At 40.1% G+C, this 11097-nt stretch overlaps 1 pseudogene; it reads right to left on the reverse strand.

Moving 5' to 3' along the window:
• Window positions 1-5801: 5801 nt before the first annotated feature.
• Window positions 5802-10757, reverse strand: LOC149220788 ((+)-borneol dehydrogenase 1 pseudogene; annotated as a pseudogene).
• Window positions 10758-11097: the final 340 nt, after the last annotated feature.

An 11097-nucleotide genomic window follows, 5' to 3' on the forward strand; every position in this document is an offset into this window, starting at 1 on the left:
CCTTGTCCAACATTTCCTTCAACTGCAATTTTAACTCAACCAACTCAGTTGTGCTCATCCTACAAGGTGCTTTAGATGTTGGAGCTACCCTTGGCACTAATGCAATAGAAAATATTACCTCCTTGTGAGTTGGAAACTCTGTAATTTCCTTAGGAAATACATCTTGAAACTACTGCAAAACTGGGTACTTGTTCAACACATCTGCATCCTTAGCCACCTTACCCTTATCACTAGAAATGTGTACTACAAATAGCTTGCATCCCTTCCTGCGGCTATGCTTTTCTTACATAGCTATCACCATCCTAAATGATGTGGATTTCTTCTTACCTTGCAAGAATCTTGGTTCTCCACTGTCATCAACACACTCAATAGCTTTATCATAACAGTCTACCTTGGTTCTATGTAGATATAACCAATCCATGCCCAATAACATACTGTATGAACCCAACGGTAATACATTTAAATGTGCTGCTATAGGCATACCAGTTAAGTCAAATGTACAAGATCATACCCAATGATGCACTTGCTTCTTTGTACCTGTAGCCAACTTCATTAACCAAGACTCTGCATGCAACTCCTTATTCAAACCACACTTATCCACCAAGTTAGGACTAACATAGCTATAATTAGATCCAGGGTCAATCAAAATAGAAATAACTTAGTCACAAAGCTTACCGTCCATCTCAATGATAGATACCTAGTGTTCTACATGCCTGTTGTCCACGACTGCATAGATACGAGAAATACTTTGGCCTACATATCCAACAGTCTACACCTCCTGTGCACTATATATTTGAGGTCTACCACCCTGATTCTGCAGACAATCTCTCCTGTGATGATAATTGCCACAAGTCCAACACTCTATAGTTGTCCAACCTCCATCCTTATTATTTTCTTTAGATCGATGTCCATGTCTTATATCTAATGAATTGAACCTCTTAGGTGGTGCAACATTCTCCTTGTTATCTGTACCCTATGGCCTTGCTCACTTTTTATCCCAATTTCCTTTGTTCTTTACATTACCTCTCCAGCTTAGCTTAGTTTCATTGTTGCACTTCAATTGTTCGTAGCAATGCTTTAGCTTTCAAATGGCATCCTCTAATGATCTAGGCTCATCCTATTCAATCATGTCTTTGAATGCAAATGATAGTCCACTAATGAATATCTGAATCTTAGCCTTCTTCTCCTTGAGGTAAGGCACATACCTCAACGGTTCCAAGAACATACTGGTGTACTCATCATCTGTCATGGATCCCATCTTTAGTTCATAGAACTCTTTTTCCCTATCATCAAAGTATCTCTATGACATATAATTTTTCTTGAATAGCCGCTCAAATTCACTCGAAGTAAAATATTCCTCATTTATGTCCCTGACATTCTTCACATCTTCCCACTAGATGTCTGCTTTACCTTTAAGACTGAAAGTAGCCACTCTAGCTTTCATGTTCTCTGAGTAGTCATGCAACTTGAAGAACTTCTTCATACCGAGTAGCCAAGCCTCTACATCACGTGATCTCCTTACCTCCCCATCAAAAGTAGGTGGCTTTGCTTTCTTAAACTCATTCGGAAAATATCCATATCGCTCCTCCTGTAAGGATGATAACGGTGACGATCACAGTGCTTATCTGAATCAGAACTAGAGTCATACATGTGTCTATCCCTTCTCCTCTCTAGAGTGTCCAACAATCTGCCATCCCAGATTGTGTCCTCTTTATCTGACCGGTGATTGCCATGCGATCTACTGCCATATGCCCCATTAGTTTTGTTATCCTGCTCATGACTGATCCGAACGGGTCCCTGTCGCTACAAATCTAACAAGCTCTGAAGTATGACTACATTTACCTATGCTAACTTTTCCTGAGACTGTATGATTCTGTCATTATCTGCCTTACAACTCCTTATCTCTTCCTTTAAGCTTCTCAGTGTCACTTCCAGGTCGGAAGAGTTCCCAACACCATACTACTCTTCGAATTCATAGGGAGAGTCTTTGTAGTCAACCATCTTGCTAGTTCCTGCAAGGTATATCACGTTAGCTAAACCAAATCACAATAAACCATCGTACCTTAGTATAGCTCGGGGAGAATACCTTGTCTACAAGATCAACAAATCAACTTGATACATGTATAACATAATCATGACAACATATAGAAACATAAAACATAAGCATATGACCATGCAACCGTCATTCTAGCTATTGTCCAATCATCAATTCACGACCTCAACAACAACACACACCACAACCTCATTCATGAAAACCACCATCATTACATCACTATACACTTGACCACATGCAAACATGAACATGCATCAATTATGCATAACCATCTAGACATATTCATAAACACGTATGATCAAGCGTGAATGAAAAATTCTTGAAATCAAACATGCAAGAATGATACATGCAACTAAGCATACAAGAATGTAACCAAACATGCAAGAATGTAACCAAGCATACTACAACGATACATGTAAATGACATAAATCGACATGGAACCAGTCATACACTCACAACGATGCATTCCATAAGAACACCTCAAATCTCACATGAGGACATCACTGCAATCATGAACAACATCATGCAAATACCACAAGCACATGGAATGCAAAGGCGAGAGATGCACATGAAATATGCATGCATGACCAACACATAACCCGTCCAGTCTTAGGGGTGAATTCATGCTCTTATATCACTCTGCAACACCCTCCTCCCACATCTACCCAAGCAACCGGCCAGTTGGGGTAAACATGCGGCGAGAGGCCACTATGATATGATTCGACCTCCCAAGTCACGTTAAGGAAGTGGAATAGAAGGAAACACACCATAAAAACATTAATTATCAGCTACAAGACACTTAGGAACCAATCCAATACTTTAGACAGCTTGCCTTGAGGTCGTACTGAGCTTTTGGACAATTTGAGGCTTAGTCACTCCCATGCTATAGGCATGAGTGCAGCTAGAAACTCAAAATCGCTCTCACCGGCTTTCTTGCCAGCAACCAGATACCAAAACAATAAGTGCTATACCAGCGACTCTGGGATTTGAGCTACTTTTTCAAGCCCATAGCCCAGGTCACTGCCAAGAATTAAACCATCTCTTCAGATCAGTAAATCAACATGGAAATGACAGTACTGAAGAAAATACTTGTTCAATACCTTGACTAGACCCCTACTAGCCACGACAAGCATTCCATCAAACATATTTCAAATGTGTAATATACAGGTGTAATTAACAGTTCTGAGCATAGGGATCTCATACTTAGCTGAGAATTGCTAAGAACCATTGATGCCTCAACACATCAACTTCCATTCCATCCATTAATTCATAGATGCATTGATTATTCAATTACAAGTAAAAGCATGAGGAAAGTCGTACATGGTTGTTGTCATAAAGCAAATACATAACCATCATAATATGGACAAAAATACTCATGAAAGTATAACCATATAGACCACGTACAACCCATCAAAATTCTCATAGAAATACAAGGAGAAACAACCTTTCATTAATGATGAAAAATCCAAACTCGGATGGGACTTCCACATTCCATCCGACCATAGAATGACTAAGCCAAATCTCTCTTTAGTCATTCACCCCCATGCCATAATCCAAGCATGAATGTGGGATCTCATAGAAAAAAATCAATAAAAAATCATCCAGGGCTTCTAGAGGTCATCCACATCAACCCATCAAACAATGATTCCACCTCATGGCCGGACATCACAAACCATCATTAGATTGGTCTCCATCCAAGCCTTCCAGGGTTTTTAGAGTGTTTGTCCAACCAAAGATTCCAAAACTAGTAACTCAACCCACAGCTTATATAGGGCTTCCAAAGCGTTTGCCCAACCGAGGCTCCCAAGACTAGTAACTCAACCCACCAAGGATTTCCAGAGTGTTTTTCCAACCAAAACTTCCAAGACTATTAACTCAACCCAAGTTGTTACAGGGCTTCTGTTACAGGGAAAAGTGTCTATATAGAAATGCTCTATCCCACTAAGGTGTGATAGCTGCCTTAGAAACAAACAGAGAAAAACTACTTTCGTTTTTCCTTTATGAATTATAGATAGAGAGGAACAGAAAGACCAACCTTTGTCTTGCGCTAATCTCCTGATTTGATCCCTCTCTTCTTTGATAGTCTTCAGCTACCTGCTCCCTTGCACGCCCAGCTTCACAAAGAACCTGTAAGATCACAGAAGCATAGCACTATACAAAGACATGGATCTATAATCATAAACAATCTAGGATCAGATGTAAATTGACCATACAAATGTAGCAAGCATCAATGACATAAAAGCATGGAGGAAAACTTGAATAGCTTTTATTGATAAACAAGAAAAGAGCCAAGAGGAGTTACAACCAGTTGTTCTGACCCAGCATCAACCTCCCAGCAAAGAAGGCCCTCTTCACCTCAAACAAAGCTTAGATCACCCAAAAATCTAATGTTTGTCTCAAGAAACCAATAGTAATTCCTTACAATATGCAAAATTCCAGCCTCTGGATCTCTGGGATGAGGGATCCATATATATAGATATCTGTAAGGGGGATGAGTCAGCTTGTGATTTGATTAGTGTCTTCCCTCTGATAGTTCTTGCTTCCACTTGGAGATTGATGGCCTCTTACTCATCCTTGTTCGAATTCAGTGAGGCAAGTGTCACAGGAGAAGATTCTAGAAGCTTCCATTGCCTCTCCACCTCGCGGAATGACACTGCCATTTGTCATTTCTCGCCCATCGCACCCCACAGAAGGGATTTTTGAAATGCAGCACACCCTCATAGTGTATTTAGGTGAGATGCAATGCACTTAGCCAGTGGAGCAGCTGAAATGATCATGTTTTGACTAATTCTGAGCAATTTTTCATGGAGAACTTCTGGGAGAAGCTGTAATCTGTTGACCTTGTTCCTTTAGGGGTTAGAATAACACTTTTAGGGACTTAGGAGCCCTTGGTTTATGGACATTTCATGCTTGGGGTTATAGTGCCCAAAAATGTCTATAACAGTTGCCCCCTAAAGAATGAGGTCGTTAATCTTTTGATGTCGGGTGAAATGCTTTATTATGAGGATCCGAAGTTCTTTCAATGTGGGGAGGAGACCTGTAATAAGATACAATACAATACATTATCTTCATAATATTTTCATGATCTAGCTGAGGCGGGCATTTCCATGCTCAGCTTTATAAATTCATTTTCATGTACATAGGACAGACAATCGTCTGAGTGTAGACTGATGATTCTGATAGAGCCATCATCCTTTTGATTGGATGATTATCTGTGCAGCAATGATGTACATTTGATGTCTTTATTTTCCCTGAATATATATCGCAGCCCGGATGGATGAAACTAGATCCGGGGTCTTCAATCTCGTTCTATCTTCACTCGGAGTACAAGTTGATTCATGTGAGAAATGTTCTGAAGTCAAACATGGAAAGACATCGCTTGATTACCAGCCAATGATGTAAAATGTTAACAAGCGCAAGAGGAATCACCGATAATGATAATGTATAATTATATTTAAATATGTTATCTTTATTTCTAATAAATATTTTTATTCATTTCATTAAAAAAAAATACAATGTAATGGTTTTTTTTTGTATATTAAACTCACAAATTCATATATATAGAGAGATTAAATAATAAAAATTTAGAATGCATTCACAATTACATAGCTTGGCACCTAAAAAAATCTAAAACAAAATGATTAAACTTCTCCCTTAAAATTATCATAGAAACTCTGCAGATTTCGTGTATGGTCACACTTACATAGAGTACTTACATAGAGTCCTTCCATCATGTCATGCTTTTACACGGTCAATGTTTTCAGGATTGTATGGTCAAATCATAGAAACTGTGAAGAGAAAATGGTGAAAAGCAAATGGAGGCTGCCTCAAAGCTACTGACCATTGGGTGTCTGAGTAGCTACCTGTCCATCCACTTCGCTCTGGATTTTCTTTGAACTCGCTTCCGCGAACCGATTGAAGAAGGACTTGATGGGAAGAAAATCCATGGAATTTGCAGTGGAAAAGGCTTTGCAAGACGTGAATGCCCCGTCGATTACAAGATTATGGCCGCTGATGTAACGGGCGTCGTCGCTGCACAGAAAGAGGGCAGAGTTGGCAACATCAATGGCTTCCAGAGTGACACCCTTCAGCTCCATCGTCGTCTCCAGCATCTCTTCAGCGCATTGTTTGTCGAAGGACGGGAAGCTCTTCTTCATGGCGTCGATCAACATGGGCGTCGACACGCCTGCGGGTGAAACACAGTTCACTCGAATGCCGTGCGGAGCAAGATCAGTGGCCGCCGACTTCATAATGCCCAACACCGCGTGCTTCGATGCCGTGTAAGAGGGCCCGTTGGGCATCGCCATCACCGACGCCATGCTCGACGTCATGAGAACTGAACCTCTGGTTTTGGTGGCTATCATCACCCTGACCGCGTGCTTCGCGCACAGATACGCCCCGCGCACATTCACGGAAATGACCCTTTCTAAATTCCTCGACAGTGACGTCTTCCATGGACGAGAATAGCCCGCCCGGGATTCTGGCGTTGCTGAACACTATGTCGAGACGCCCGTGCTTCTCCAGCGCGAAGTCCAGCAGGGCGGAAACGTCCGCCTCTTTGGAGACATCGCAGTGGAAAAAGCAGGCGTTGGGAGCGAGGGATTGAGCCACACGGTTTCCATGGTCGTCCTGAATGTCTGCAATCACTACTTTTGCTCCATTCTCCACGAACAACTTGGCGCTCGCCTCTCCGATTCCGCTGCCGCCTCCTGTGATCACACCAACCTTTCCCTGCAACCTACAAATTACAAGCGTATTGATTAGAAGATATCCATTGTTATAGATGAAGAATGAATAGTAACCAAAGAAAATTGGGACGAATTCTTATGCCTCATATTATCTGCTGCCATATTATCTGATGCCTGCGGAATGAGAGACGATGGGATATACAGAAAAGTGGAAGATATATATATATATATACACAGAAAAGTGGAAATATATACTCACTCGCTGCCACCAACCCACTACGCTCCTCACTTTTGGTTACAGAGCTAAAAGTAGGTATCATTGCCTGCAACGAGTAGGCGACCAACTGATCTGTTCCTCATTCTTTATTACCGGCCAAAAGGTGTCTTCGTCGGGACGTTGACAATTGCAGGGGAAGTGCAAATTCAATGTATTTTCTTTCTGTTGTTTTGTCTTTGCAAAAATTCTAGATTGCTGACACTGCACCGGGGTAGCTTAATTTGACTGCTTGCTCCATTATTAAGTGCAGTGATTGCAGCCGTTGTGAAAGGGAGTTGTCTATAATGTGATTTTTTGGAGATTTCGGTGACGGAATCCGGCAGAAGAAATTGAGGTTAAATCTTGTTTTGTTGCAGTTAAAATGGTTTTTTAACTGCATATTTGGATTCAGCACCCTGAAAAACCTCTGGGACACTTTGATTGTGCAGAAACTAGCTATCAAACTTGCGATTCCAATAAATTCCTGCCGGATTTCGACCAGAAAAACCCGCCAGAAAAACTTTCAAAAAATCGCGTTATAGACAACTGCTTGTGAAAGCATGATACACTTTGTACGTTGCTTGAAAAAATGGCCGACCGACCAGAAAGTTGTTTATGTCTCTCTCAACTGAATCTTTGTTTGTTACACTCTCCCTTCCACGTTATATTACAGGCGTTGTCTACGACATCTACCCAATAGACTTTTCGCTGGAATTTGCTAAAAAGAAATTAAAAAAATCAGAATAGTGTTTATTGAGTGAAAAGGAATTTAGTAATATTAAAAACCTGGAACACACAAAATTCTAAAATTCTAATATTTTAAGAGATTTTTCTTAGTTTCCAAATTAATTTGTGAGATCTTTAGACTTTTAGACTTTTATATATGTATATATATATATATATATATAAAATAGATGATGTTGGGTCTAACCAGTAGGGATTGTAATTGCATACTGGTTGGGACTTGTCTTTTTATGTGTTTTCATGATGAGTTTTCATCGTTCGTTTTTATGCATTTTTTTCAACGTTTCGGTCATTTTTTCATGTTCATGAATGTTATAAGTCATAAATAAGATGCCTTACGAATGGGATGTGCATTAAGTTGATTGAGACGTGTTCTTTATATGTGTTTTTAATTTATTTATTAGTCCCTGCCCCCTTCGGGGCTGCAGGGACTATTGTAATCGGTTCACGATAGTTTTATTAGTCCCCGCACAGAAACCAAGTTAACTAATCAATTTAATCTAATGTTTTTGGGTCATATTTTATAAAATAACTTTAAACACCTTTTGGGTAACTTATGAGCTTCATCTAACCACCATTAGAACCAATCGACAATTTAAACATCTTATTTGGCCTCATATCGAGGCATGATGTACTAAAAGTTAGGATAAATTTCAATTTGTCTCCACAGTTTCACTCTCAATTAACTAATGCTAACATTAGTTTGGCTGGCATTTCATGTTTGGGAATTAAGAAGATAATTTTAAACAAGATATTTTTTTTGTTTACGTTACAAGGCTGCAGAGAATTCACATATTTAAACAGGTGTTTAAAAATTTGCATGGCGGTACCACTTGTCTTAAATTCCAGTGATCTTTACCCTACCAGATGTTATATGGCAGTGCTATCCACATAGAAATATTACCCTCTTCAACGCATTAATAGTGGATGCTACAACAGTTATCACTTTGGGGGAATGGTAGGTCTGCCTTTCCTCGTTATGCCTATCCATGCTTGTCCGTCAAGTGCTAGCTCTCATTCACAGTTAGAGTAAGCAACTCAAAGCTCTGGACCGAGCTCAAATCTCTGGACTGAATCTGTGGATTGCACGCGACAGAGCTTCTTCGTCTTCCACCGTCCATCTTTTTCTACTGGGTGTACTAGAAGATACAGGCCAAGCATAATTGGTAGGTCGGTTTCCATTTAATAACTTAAAATACTCATTTACCTGCTTTTGTATTGTAACTATAGCATTACAAAACTAGAATATCAAGCTGACAAAGGAGAGGCACTGCAGACTGCCCTGATTGGAAATAACAGCGCTCCAGTAGCAGCCGGTATTCGGACGAAGCCAAAGCTTGAGAGTGAAAATGTCACATAGGATGACAGAGTTAAAGATGATTTTAAGAGCTTGGATGCGTGAGAGGGTTAACCACTCTTACCTGGATGCTCGGATGCCGGTAGTAGTGCATCGATACCATATCTTTATGGGTGTGTGAAATCTCCCGCTTCTTAATTAGTGGGCGGATCATTTGGTTACTCAACTGCAACAGGATAGGGGTTGGATGGTGTAGTTTCACTGGCCTCAACTGCTTCTTCATTAGCTGGTAATCGTGCTGGGTTCAGAATGAAGGGCTCGCCTACCTTTACTGCTACACAGTACCTGTACGTAGCCTTAGCGATTGCTTTAGTTACATCTCTTCAGTTTTTTCAGAGAAATTACTGAAATCTTTTGTTTACTGTATTCTCTATTCTTGTTTACAACGTTACCACTTGGAGAAGTTAACGTTATCCATACCATAATCAAGCTTCGCAAACTTTTCTTGACCTTTTCAGATGGTGTTCTCGTCATTTCAAATTATGCAAGTATTTTAATGTGCCGAAACAACGTACGCAATAAATCTTGGTTAAACCAGTCATTTGGTAGGATAAAATGACGGACTGACAGAGAATTATACAGATAATTTAGTTTAATGTTGAATACTCAATGAATGATGTGTAGATATGCATGGAAACAGATACAACTTGCTGCTGCTGACAATGAAATCCCTAATCTGAATTAAAAGTGATTGATCGTTATCCCTTTGATTGATTTACGAGTGCCCACTATTATTAAGCGCTTTCTGCACTGAATTTTATACAAATGTTCACATCAGATGGTCGATTATATTGCTCACAGAATCCCAATTCAATTCTGTGAACTATAGTTTTTGCTCTGCTACATTGTGTTTGTATTCAAATTACCTATTGTAGATCGTTTGGGTTAATGCAATACTTGGGTAAAAAGGGGCTTCTGCATATGTAAGTTTTCTTGGACTTTCAAGAAAACATTGGGTTGTCTCTGTCATCTATAAACTCAAAGACTATCGCAATGCCGAGTACTTGTAGGGACCTGCTGATTACAATAACATAGAGTTTTAAACATGTATTCAGAAATTATCAATAATTGTAATTTTTCTAGCTTACCTTAAGGTTGAAGCTCAAGTTCATCTAAAATATCATTTGCGCCAGCATCATCAGAGCATGTGGAGCGCATCATCAGAGCATGTGGAAGTTCTCAGTGCTTCTGGATAGTCCTTGCCCCGGGGAAGTCACGGTGGCAGCTCAGTATGCAAGTACTTCAGCAGCACATTTTATCCTCAAAACAGATTTGTCTTCTGCCCTCCAGGGTTATGCCCCGGGGAAGTCACGGTGGCAGCTCTGTATGCAAGTACTTCAGCAACACATTTTATCCCCGAAATAGATTTGTCTTTTGCCCTACGAGGTTATACAACCAAACGCTTATAGAAAAAAAAGCATGTTTATCATTTTCCCGCATCAACATTTGTAACGACACATTCTCTGTATCGACCTTTACGGAAACCCCCATTTCTTCAACCTTGGGTATCAAACCCTCTCCTGCACCAGAAACCCGAAATCGTTTATCATTTTTCCTCCTTTCTTCACCCTTTTCGGATCTGAGACCCTGTAAATTGTGCCCAGATGATGTTTCCTCCAATCTCCTCATCCTCTTTCCCTCGTTCGGAAGGGAAGCCATCTTGGTGGATACACTCAACTGAAACAATGAAAAATTCTACAAACAAATATTCAAATTGGTTCATACCTTCAATCATGATAAATAGATTGCCAGGTCCAAACCCTATTGCAATATTTCATTGCGTTATGGGAGTTTTCAGGAGCATTCACATTGTTTATTCCTCTTCGTCGTCGTCTCTTAATCCAGCCCTGGCCTGCCCAACGAAACCCTTCAATAATCGAAACCCCTGGAGACAAGCAACACTTTTGGTCCATGCGCAGGTGTTTTGTTGTGTCATGTTGTAGTCTTGTTACAATTAAATATTATCTAGATACTTTTGTGGTCCATGCGCAAGCGTTTT

The sequence above is a fragment of the Pinus tabuliformis genome, chromosome Q (assembly GCF_031772625.1).
Source record: "Pinus tabuliformis cultivar Carrire ecotype Pingquan chromosome Q, CPIR1, whole genome shotgun sequence".
Lineage (NCBI taxonomy): Eukaryota > Viridiplantae > Streptophyta > Pinopsida > Pinales > Pinaceae > Pinus > Pinus tabuliformis.